Source organism: Sinohyriopsis cumingii, chromosome 16 (genome assembly GCF_028554795.1).
Source record: "Sinohyriopsis cumingii isolate HCF-2022 chromosome 16, ASM2855479v2, whole genome shotgun sequence".
Classification (NCBI taxonomy): domain Eukaryota; kingdom Metazoa; phylum Mollusca; class Bivalvia; order Unionida; family Unionidae; genus Sinohyriopsis; species Sinohyriopsis cumingii.
In genome coordinates, this window is record NC_142976.1 from 25,376,250 (window position 1) to 25,389,559 (window position 13,310).

Genomic DNA, 13,310 nt, shown 5'->3' on the forward strand with positions numbered 1-13,310 from the left:
AAAGAATGCCACCGGACATATGGCTGCCGCATTGTATTCAACGAACTTAATTTTAAAATTACAGAAAAAAGAAGAAATTGAAAGTCAGAAAGATGAACAGGAAGAATGACAAACAGACGAACAGGCGAAAGAAAACTACATCGCATAGATTCTAGCTTGTGGCCCCTGGTGGCAGAGTTGTCTAAAGCGCTAGCCTTTACCAATCGCTTTCATCTCACCTTTGTCCACGTGGTCTCGAGTCTCTAGCTCTGCCAGTGTGTGTAGGTGAGAAAGCTGTCAGTAGCTCTCCTTGGGTCAGTAGTTCTTACCGGGGGTTTCCCGGGGTTTTCTTGCAACAGTTATACTGGCCGCCACCTATCTTGCGCTGAGAAATGGCGTTAAACCCAAAACAATACAAACAGATGCTAGTTTGGTGCAGGTAAAGTATCGAATAAGAACGGATCAATGTTTTCAATATTGCAAGCATGACGATTTACTACGATTGTTTGACGAAAGAGCATTTTACTGTCAAACAACATGTGCAAGGAATCCATTTGATTCCTATAAAAACACAATTTATTCTAGTGTTAAAAAAATAAATCTACCTGCGTGATGAAACCATCACTTTCATATTGTGTCTTTTAAGTATACAGTAATTTGTTTGGCCATAAATACATACTGTTTGACAGTAATACAATATTGTATGTACAATTTTATTTTAGTATCTCATTAGATTTTAAATGTTTTGCAGTCACCTACCTTCAATAATCAGATTGCTATTAATGAAGAGAGATCTGGAAATAAGCTCAGTCTTGTTTATCGATCATCTGTATTGATCTTTAATATTTATGTATTTCCATGGCCACTTCTGAAGAAAAAAATTAGTTTAAATCAACCATCTAGCGTATCATCGTCACGGTCATTGCTGCTGACATATGTGACAACAATGACCCAATAGAATGTTACTGTTAACTTGTCACATTTGTCGTCAAGATTCAATATAAGTATCACTTAGACAACTCAAAACTAGGCTGACCCTGGGGTTAAATGGTCTGGTATTTCTGTTGCTACCCGGGATAAATTGGGTTGAAGCCAGTATCATAGTTCAGTAACTAGAAATTATGTTCCTTCCGATTGGTCGGTCATTAACGTTATTCGTACAACAGTGACGTTAGCAGCGGCAAGTATCCCATATACTACTGACGTTATTCCTAAAACAGCTCATTTGGAAACATCGAAACAAAACTGCAGTGATTGGTTAGTAACTTAAAATTGGCGTGGTGCATTATGGGAAACATGTATGGAGATTCACTGGAAGTGTAACGCATTTGTCAGCTAATGATGTTGTTTATTTATGTCACTGAAAGCAGTAACCTGCAACAGAAAACAATACCGCGGTAGAGGTGTGGCGGAGGTGGAGGGTGGAAATTTTAAAAAAAACGAGACATTGTGAGCATTGACAAGGAGGGTAATAATTGTTTTACTGTTAGCCTAACAACTTATTTGACGTCATACACATGATGACGTCATAATTTTTAACACTTACGCTTCTTGTAAGCAATCGACAAGGGGCACAGTTTTCACTCTAGTGTAACCAGGCTATAGATATAGGCCGAGACTATAGTATACGATGTGAGGCAGAAACGTCTACAAGTGTGTAGTTTCGTTCAACTAGACCAGGGGTGCACAACCTTTTTTGGCCAAGGACCAGATTGCATTTTCTAAGTACCATTCGAGGGCCGCAAACACTAATTTCTTTAATATAATTACTGTTCATGGGCCAGATTTCTGTGTTGTTTTAATTTGCCCTGAGGGCCGGACGGAACACGTTCACGGGCCGGATCTGGCCCGCGGGCCACGGGTTGTGCACCCCTGAACTAGACTCTCAAGTGACCCTGTCTGCTGGAGATTCAGGAAGAAAGAGTTTTGACCGAACGAGACTAAAACTGTGGAACTATAATATCATATCTTTCTTAGCATTAAATTAGAACTGTTCTCAGTTTTAGTTAAGTTTTCGAAACTTTAAAAAAAATGGATGATCTAGTAACAGATTATTAAATACATTTTATATATTATCAACTGTCATACTGTAGTTTAGCCACTCCTATGAGTTAGATTTAACTACAATAGTTTGTACTTTGCTTATTTGAGACCATATGGCACAATACTTTGTGTATGGGCAAAATGGGTATGAAAACGAAAAGCATGGTCCAGCATTCCAGTTTTAAAAGTCTCACGAAATACACAACTAAATGAAAAAGAAATTCTCCATAGTTAGGAAGAAGGCAAGAAAAGTGGACACACCAACTTCTGAAACTAATGTAGTTACGGCCATGACAAATTTTAAAGGAAATAGCATCACGGCAATGGTTTACTTCTTAACTAATACTACATATCTGACATGGAACGCTTAAAACTTTTATGACATAGTTGTGTATTTTTAGTTTAAATATGGGATGTTGTCTAAAAAGCTGTAGATAACAAGTCATCAAACAATTTTTCTTTAATCAGGAAACTTTGATTTAGCCAAATCTTACTGGATAATTAAGCTCATGTGGTGTTTGTCCACATCGTATTCCCGTATTTCATAATCATGGATTAAAAATGTGGTCTGAAAAAACAAATAATAGGTTTGGTTTTGAACAATGTGTAGGAACTATTGATGCTATTTTTAATAATGACATTGTAAATAGGTACTTAAGTGAGGGTAAACGTTTTTATGGCATATTCGTAGATTTGACTGCGGCGATTAATAATAATACTTATACAGAAATGGAATCTGACACTTGATTTTTATACAATTAAATACTCTCAAATTTTCACTATTTTGCGTTCCTTGCATAATTCGGTTAAGACATGCATTTTTCATACTGGTTTTTATTCTTAATTATTTTAAGTATGTACTTGTTATTTTCAGAAGGAGATGCCTATTTTCAATTTGGAAAAATATAATGGCATTATAGTGGAAAAGTAGTATAAACTGTTGAGAGCTTTTATTATCCAGGTCTTTTTTAGTCACGGTAAGTTTTACAGAACACAATATACTCCGCCATGTACATGAATGGAGACAGATAACATTTTAAATTCACATGTCACACTTGTTTTTACACTGGAGCCAAGATAATGAAAAACTAAAACCAAGAGAACGGATGGAGTTATTTCATACACACATCCTATCCTTTCATACGCCTCTGAAGTTTGTGGATTTCAATGGTGCTAAGGCAGCTGAGGGAATCAAATGCTAATGTGCATGGCGGAACTTCATCGTTTTTCTTCGAAATTAAAACAACTGATCCTTAGGTATAGGTTATTGAATGAGTATTAAAAACTCTTGGTTCCGAGCTTGAGATTGCATCCTACCGCACATGAACGATGGCCCAATATGTTTCAATATTTAGTCAATAACCTTTTAAATATATAGTTAAAAACAATCATACTAATAGTTTTGTTATTATCGTTTTGATATTAAAGGAAAAATACAATTGAAACAATACAATTATTTTCTTTTATATTTTACACGTTCTTCAATTTATTAATGAAACCTGAACACAGCGTGAGGTTGTATATTAACTACAGTGTGTATGTGTGTGTGTGTGTGTGTGTGTGTGTGTGTGTGTGTGTGTGTGTGTGTGATTTGGATTTTTAACGTACCTTTAACAATGTTTCAGTCATATCGCTATGATGTCTGCAGTGTGACAGTTTACAGAGATGTGTAGCACTAGGGCGTCATGTCGCAGACATGTAGCATCATATCCCACCCAGCCACACTATTCTGACACCAGGCCGAACATTCCTAACTCTGACCTCTTAGTGCTGAAGGCCTAGTGAAACAACTGATTGTACCATTTTCACAAGCCTTTGGTATGACTAAGCCAGAGTTCGAACACGTGATCTCTCGCATCCGAGGCAGACGCTCTAACCAGTTAGCGCACAGCTACATTGTATAAGGTACTGTATGAACAGTCGTCTCTAACTGAACAGCAATGTTGAAACACTGTTTAGATTTATGGTTTTCTTTCTATGTATATAATTGCAATCCAAATAGAGATTTTTCTGGACTAATGCTTCATGCAACTATAACAAAACTTAGACTTGGCATGTGGCAGTTCTCGGGTAGACCGAAAACTTGGGATATGTGTATTGTGCGATGAAAATGATGATAAGGACGACTATCACTCCTCATTGATTTGTGATGAGTAATATTTTTTTGAGAAAATCGCTCACTGATGGATATTATTAAAAATTACCCTTTATAATAAAATGTGTAGATCTGATGAATTGTACTCGTATGAAAATGATATGCAATTAGGCAAATTATGAATATTTAGCATTTGAAAGGAATCAGAATGTAATATCATCTGAACCCCACCCACCTCAATTCGAACGATCAGTAGTAGTTTAGGTGAATTTATGTTTTAGTATTGAATAATTGTTTATTTATTTATTTCATATTCACCATACAATTTGTACTGTACTCATTAAGCAAGCAACGCTTAAGATTACGCATATATTTACGTATTAGCGTTTAATGACACGTCAGCACAACATTGGCTAATGGGACAACTTATAGAAAAGTTTTAAAAATGTAAATATGCATAAGAGTAAATAAAGATTATGAACCAGAATCTGGTTTTTATAGACTGTACCCAACTATGCATGTCTTTCTATTGTAAAGGAGGGAAATAAAGTATCAGAACTAGCAGTACACGAGTTACGAATAACCTATGAACGAAATGATTCATGCACGTTTGTTGATCCAAGTAGTAGTCCTCGCCAAACCCAAATTAACCACACATATTAACATACACACACGCACGCACACGCACGCAAAAATACATGGACAGACATGGAGAGAAGAAAATCCAACAGTTTAAAAGTGATAAAGAACAAATCACAAACAAAACGCATACAAAACTTAAAAGTAAACTGTATTCATGCGATTGTCAATGACAAATTGTCTATCGTCGCTGAAAAATTGTCTTAAGAAACATTATGTTTATCCTACTTGTATGTCCAGTTGCAATAACGGTTTGTGAATTAATAATGAAGGAAAATCGCTTGTCTGGACTTAGGTTGATATAGTAATGAAAATTTTGGAAATTTATTAAGGTAGTGATACAATATTTATTTTCTTTGATTTTCAAATTGCATACATTGTATAATTAACTAATTTTAAATAATTTTCTCCATGTTATTTTTTCGCAGACCCCAAAAATACAACAAGCCTTTATGGACCTCTGATCGCTTACCATCTTACAAAATTTCTAAAGCTGACTTTTTCAAAAAGTAGATATATGTGTGCTATGCATATCTACATTTTTTAACTCCTAGTACATGATATTTTCTAATATTTTAAATTTGTATCCATGACTGTGCATTGTATAGATTATCTTTACTTGGTGGCGTACGTACATATGGTCTGTTCTAAGATATTAAATAATGCAAATTGCGTATGATCTATACATAGATACTTACGTACGTCTTGACAATTACTAATATTAGAATAATTTAAAAAAAAAAAAAACATGTTTACGAGATTTGGCTTTTTTCCCATTTGACAGATCGGTCAGGTGGTATCTTAGAAGAATTAAGTTAATTCTTATTGGATGAGTTAGGTCACGTGAATATATATTTTGAAATATTTTGAATGAGTAGTATGATCTGTCACGTAGGGGTTTGTTGTGACGAATAGATGTACTAGAATGTGTATCTAAGGACAGAGCTGAGCAATTAGATTTCTTTCTTTTTTGGAGTCATTCTTATTTCCTGTGTTCACGTTGTAACATGAAGTCTTTAGATTTATTTTATTTAGTGCTTAGGTGTTATTTAGGAGAAAAACATTTGTTTGGACTGTACAGTACAAATACAAAGTGCTCGTTTTTTAGTAAAATATTATTCTGGAACTATTGTGAATTATTGAATTGAGTTTTTGACAACGCCATTCTGACAACATCACGATTATTGGCGGACAAATACATTTCCAGATCTGAAGCTTATACTGAACTTTTCATTCTTTTGGACTTTGATAGAATTTGTAGGATTATTTTTTATTCACTTCATAATACTGTAAATTCCTCTCACATTTTCATTTATAAATTTCATAATTAAATTATTTGTTAAGTCTTACAATACTTTATTTTCGTTCTTTTCGTTACTAAATTTATCACCATAGAGTCGTAAATTCGTAACATGTGACATTGTGGCAACCGTGTGTAAACAATCTCCTACGTTATATATCACGACGATTTGGTCTCTTGGCATTATTTCCATAAATAAAATGCTAAGATTATGTGCTCATAATGAAGTTCAATATCTTGGTGACATCAAGCTATTTTACAAAGTTTCATCGAAATCGGAAGATGTATAATACCCCGAGACGTTACAAATTCAGCCACCCAGATGCACGATATAGCAGATCTTTCTTATTACATAACCTGTCTTGGACCATTAATAACCAGTCTAGGACCGTTTCATAACCTGTCTAGGACTATGGACCATTACAAAACCTGTCTAGGACCAGTACATAACCTGTCTAGGACCATTACATAACCTATCTTGGACCATTTCATAACCTGTCTAGAACCAGTACATAACCTGTCGAGGACTACGGACCATTATATAACCTGTCTAGGACCAGTACATAACCTGTCTAGGACCATTACATAACCTGTCTTGGACCATTACATAACCTGTCTAGGACCATCACATAACATGTCTAGGACTATGGACCATTACATAACCTGTCTAGAACCAGTACATAACCTGTCTAGGACCATACTGTTTTAAGCTTATTTACTAAATGGTAGCAACATGTGGATCGATATTAGGTCTAGGGGTGGTATGAAGCTCAGTCAAGTAGAAACAAGATTACAACATCAATATGCGTACATCTTGCTCACAATCAAACTTATCCATCACCTTCAAGACATAATACATGCTAAAAGACTATTATTTTTTTTTTATGAATATCTGACAAGAAATAGAGTCGCGAGATTCTTGACAAGGTGAGCTAATCAGACCGGTGATCAGTTGATTTATATACCATGAATCTCAGGATAATATTCTTTCGAGATCTTGGCTGATCAAAATTACATCGCAAGTATATGGTCCTTAGAGTGATAACACGCTTATAAACACACGAATGCCTATAGGAGTTACTTTATAGCATTCTTTCGGGGGGGGGGGATGTGTGCATGCTCAAAGGGGTATATATGGGGGTTAGTGCAGGCAAGACAGGGGCGCCCGGAGAATGATGGAGGTTGGAGGCAAATATGTAGTGGTAAGCTATCAAGTTTAACTGATGGAGATCACATAATATTTAGAGAGTTAAAATCGCGAGAGGTGTGTTGCGGAGTGCCACCTCAGCCCCTGTGCGTGGTAGCCCATGAGGCAAGGCGATGGGTACCGTCACCCGTCAACCAAGGTTCGAAATCTCAGTAGTAAAACTTCTCCAACCTGTATGAAAATGTTCTTTCTCCATATTTAAAATTTCACTTCATATTATCACGCGTCCTCCTGTGGGATCCAGGGATAGTGCTTTTTGTTCTGCTAGGTGTATATTTGTAACTCTCAGTAATAACCTCTTTATACATTGATTGTAGCCGTTGGAATTCCGAGTGACTGTGTACATACAGATTTTATTATTGGATCGATAAGCAAGTGTGTCTGCTACGCACAGATGAATGTATCAGCGACTTTACTGCATCCTTGTTTTATCGGTGATTTGTGCATGGTCGAGAGAGTATAGGGGATGGTGCATGCAGGCAAAGCGATGAATGCCGTAACCCGCTGAACCGGCTTCGAACTTCCATTGAGTAGAAGTTACAAATTCCTGAACCTAAATGAAATATTATTTTCGTATATATATATATATATATATATATATATATATATATATATATATATATATATATATATATATATATATAAAACTGATCGGGAAGATCCCAGAGGTCGTGTATGACGGTAAAAAAACGAAAAACATAAATCCATTTAACTCGACAAATACATGAGATATCTGTAATGAAAAGAAAAAGAAGTACACTTTTAAAGTTCGAGGCCATGATTACTCGATTTCAATTTATAAAGGTCCTTCTCAAAACTCCTGTAATTAAAGCGCAAATATAAAAAATTCACCCATGTTGCTCGTTGCAACCTGTCTGAATATTACAGTCATCTATTCGTGAAGACGCTTGTAAAAGTGATTCCAATGAAGAATAATGCCAAATAAAGAACAGAATTATCTTTCATTCAGTATGGATTTTAAGGCTGTTATTTTCATTCAAGTAAGGAAGCAGATGTGAAGCGAGCGATTATTTGTAAATAACTTGTGGCAATCTCTAGAATAGTTAGCTAACAATTTAAACTACATATTCATTGAAAAATGAAATAGGTGCAATGAAAAGGGGCATCTGTTTATATGACTACTTCGAAGATTTGATGAAACATCTATATCACACAAGGAACTGTGTTACTCACTGAACAAACAGTTCAAACACATCGGTGACGATAACCAGTAGGATTTGATGCTACGCTTCAACATACGTTGATCTACATGACGATGAAGTGAAAAAGATATTTTAATGTTGTGTGACATCATTGAAGAATCTAACACTGCATTATAAAACACTACAGACTTGACCCCTCTCGATATATCGGTGTCATGTGCTAGCTGAATAGCTGATGATGCAAGCGTGAATATATCTGGGATATCTTGTGACCGCGATGTGCACCGGATGATTGAAAGCGGAATTTGAGTGAGCATTATCATGTTATTATAAGATACACAAAAGCAAAATAACGAATTCTATGATCTATTGATCATTAATTCAGGTCTATCTATATATATATATATATATATATATATATATATATATATATATATATATATATATATATATATATATATATATATATATATATATATATATATATATATATATATGTGTGTGTGTGTGTGTGTGTGTGTGTGTGTATGTTTCCATCAAGTGTAGCAGTTTAAAAAAGGGGATACATGGTATGTGGTCATTTTGGGTAAGAAATAACGGTGGCTTGGGAAAAGGCTTCCTAGGTCGATAAAGTTGGGTTACTTGCATTGCCTGAACCTTTGTCACTTGCATTGCTTGTTGTTTTATTGTTTTGTATGCATGTTCGTATCTTAATTGGTTGCATACATCATGTTGTAAGTTTGTTAGGTTATGAGCTTTTGCATTGTTTTTTTTTTAATGGGTGGGTGGGGGTGTTCCACCGGTTTACCATTCCTATTAGAGGGTGTTGGGGTTGATCTCTTTGTCAGCTGACTTAAACGAGTGGTTTTGGGTTGGGCTACTTGGACTAACGGTTACTGTTTCCCGTTCCTGCTGTGTGTTTTGGAGGCGGGTTTTGGCTTTGACCTTTGGGTATGTTAAATTCATCAGACTACCTGGAGTCTAAAAACAAGGAAAAACAGGCAAAGGCTGTCATCCGAAGAGCAAAGGAAGCATCATGGCAAACATATTGCGCCACCATTGAGATTAAGCAATGCAATTCCAAACAGGTTTGGGGAAAAATAAAAGCCATGAGAGGCAACACATTTATCGCATTCCAAATATCAAAGATGTTGCAACTAACAAAGATAAAGTTGATCAACTGGCAAAAATATTTGCCGGAATGAGCAGCAATAACAACAAATAAGCACAACTTCAGGCACATCGAGCAACAGTAGAGAGTAAGTATCCTCATCTTTTCACTGACCTGGACCCCAAAATTCCCACCCCAAATGCTGTTTTTACCATTGAAGAATGGAAAATAACTATCAGAAACAAGAAATCCACCTCTCTAAGAGAAGATAACCCAGGATATTAAATCTATAAAAACATTCCACCCAATATCAAAGAAATCCTACTATACATGATAAAAATATCTTGGAAGACAGGAGAAATACCCAAAAATGGAAACAAGCTATAGTTATCCCAATACCAAAAGCTAGTAAAGGCCCAACCGAATTATCATCATACAGACCGTTTTCACTCACTGACACTATACGCAAGGTGATGGAGACAACGATCAGCAACAGGCTTAAACATCATCTCAGAAGTAATAACCAAATCTCAAAGAACCAAAAGTGGCTTCCGTAACAAAAGATCCACCCTGGACCAACTGTTAAGGCTCGAGTCGCGCATCAAATTAGGATTTAAAGCTAAGCGAAAATGCAATCGACATCTCATAGCAATTTTTCTCGACCTTGAGAAAGCCTTTGATCTGGTTTGGGCCGATGGTCCTATCTCTAAGCTGAACCACTATGGGATCAATGGACACATGCACAAATGAATTCAAAACTTCCTAAAAGGAAGACAAATCAAAACCAGAATAGGAGGCCAATATTAGAAGATCGCGAATTAGAAAACAGTACACCTCAAGGAAGTTTGTTAAGCCCAACCCTTTGTAATATTATGATCAACGACCTAGAACGCGTTGTCGACCTTAAAAGAAAATCAGTCTATCGCAATTTGCCAACGACAGTGGCATATGGAAAGCAGGCAACCCATACAGCCAACAATTAATCGCTGATTTGCAAGCTAACCAAACAAACAGTGGCAAATGGGCTGATAAATGGTGGTTCAAACTATCAAAAGGTAAAACAACTGGAATCTTATTCTCTCCTAATACCAGATGCAAGACAGAACCACCCACACTGTACATACAAGGCGAACCCATCATACTCAAGAAAGTAGCCAAATGTTTGAGTATCTACTTTGATCAACATCTCACATGGAAACATCACATTACGGAATTAGTGCGCAAATATAATGATGATCTAAATCTCTTCAAAAACATCAACGGTTTAAAGTGGGAAGCTGTCCAAGACACACTCGTAACGCTGTATAGAGCCATAATTAGGTCAAAACTGGACTATGGATGCCAGATCTACGCCTTCCCATCATAAGGAAAAATGATCCACTCATTAAGGAAAGAACTCAAAAATGACAACCTACAAGCAGAGACCATCCAACACCCATATCCCATACCACGGGCATGCAAAAAGCCAATAAAAACTTTCTAGCAACAACTTTTGGCTCCAAACAAGACCAACCGCTGAAAATAAGATCCAAAATCCTAACAATAAAAGACAACCCCTATAAGGAATTTGTCAAAATCCACACAGATGGATCAAATTAATTAAAAAAAGGACAGAACTGCTACATCCCTTACTATCCCAGAATAAGACAAGGAATTAGGAAGTAGACTCCCGGATAAGTGTTCCATATACACGGCATAATTCTGGGCCATATTTGAAAGGCTACAATTGATAAATAAAAACGCTAATAATCAACAACTCACTTAGTGTTTTAAAATCTTTAGAAACCGGGCATTCAAAAGGGCGAGAAAACCTTCTAAAGGAAACAAAACATGATGAATCAAGATCAAATTGTGGAATTCATGTTGGTGCCATCCCATATTAACAAACCCGGCAATGACAAAGCCGACTTGGCGGCAAAAACCAAACTCAACGACTCAAACACTGCCCATATTGAGAATATTATCCCAGAGTTATACATCATGATATCCAAGCAAATCACGTCAAAATGGCAAACTGAGTTTGACTCATGCCCAATGGTCGTGCGCTGTACTCGATATTAAAAACAGTGAGTCGCAAAATCAAAGCCCCAATAAGAACCAGCAAGCACAACCAACGAGTCATAAAAAGGATCAAAACTGGCAAAACTCTGCTAGCAGGAAGTATGGGGAAGTATATACAAATCAATAAAGAAAGAAGAGCAAATTGTCCCTATTGCTCTACCACTGAGGATCTTCGGCACGTATTCAATATTTGCCCTAGACACAAAATACCAAGGGTAAAACCTATCAGTTCTCTTAAGAACATTGGCTCTCCTTATAACTATCCTGAGCTATTATACCATAACAACCCCAACCCCAACGTAACCAACGAGGCCATACTAATCTTCCTCACAGAAATAGACAAAACAGGTAAAATCTAATCAAATCTATTCTATCTCAGCAAGTCATATCAAACTTTAGAACTCAGCCAAAACGAATCATATGACTGATGCATCCCCATGCAGATGGCTACAAATTTAATATACGCCTTAATGAATTCTGCCTGAGTGCGGAGCTGGTATACGGTTTGCGACCCAAGCAGGGTAATGTACCAGCCTGTGCGCGGGCCGATGACACACCTGCACCCATCGCACACTTAGACAATGCAGGTGGTGTTGAAAATGTGATTCGTTAAGCATTGCAATACGGCGACAGGTATACCTAAGTATAAAGTCTCAGCAATTAATTTGGTGTGACATTACAATGAGCAATGCAGTGGTCAATAAGCAATAAGTAACTTAGCAATGCAATGTATCTTTTGGTCTCATTCCTATAAAATTAATATATGCTATTCACCCTTTTCATACCATTACCAACCCCGGGCCATTCCTGATCATTCCATTAACAACTATAATATTGAAGCGAAAACCACACCTAATGCGAGTCACATAACTGATGCCGATTTCATACAGACGGCTACAATCTTAATAGAGGCCTTTATGATTTCTGCCTAGGCGGGGAAGTGGGTGCGGAGGTGGCTTGCGGTTTATCGCCCAAGTAGGGGTTGATACTAGCCTGTGCGCGGGCCGATGCTACACCCGCACCTATCACCCATTACGTCAGTGCAGGCGGCATTGGAAGTGTGACTCGCTAAGCAATGCAATACAACTACAGGTACATAGGAGTGGTTGACGGCCATACCATCCGAACTCCTCCCAAATACAACTACTAACAAATTCTTCATTCTTTCTTCTCAATCTTAGGATATAGTGGATCACTAAAATATAAAGCAATCAAAACTGGCCGTTAAAAATGAGTTACTGTAAGGTGGCTTAAACCCGAGCCATCAGGACCAGCTGCACAATAAGGCAACGATTAAACTAACTAAATCATTAAGCATAGAGTAAGACTCCAAATTAGCTTTATAAGGTGGCTAAAATCCCAAAGCCATCAAACCCAGCCGCACAAAGTGGCAAAAAAAAAATGAATTAGTCATTAAGATATTGGACCCTAAACATTAGACATATAAGGTGGCTAAAACCCAGCCATCAGGTTCCCGCACAATGCGGAAAACTATACATTCTAAGTAAGGTTCCCTAACTATTAACTTTCCAAATAAAATCCCCATAAAATATCTTAGGTAGATCCACAATGCCACCTCTACTACTACAAACAGCACAAATAATGTTTTTCAAATTATAATTACCTTTCGGAAAAATTGGGGGCAAAAAACATGATCCCCGATGTAAGGACCTTCCTCCCATTCAGTCCGACAATCCCTGCCTCCACCGGAC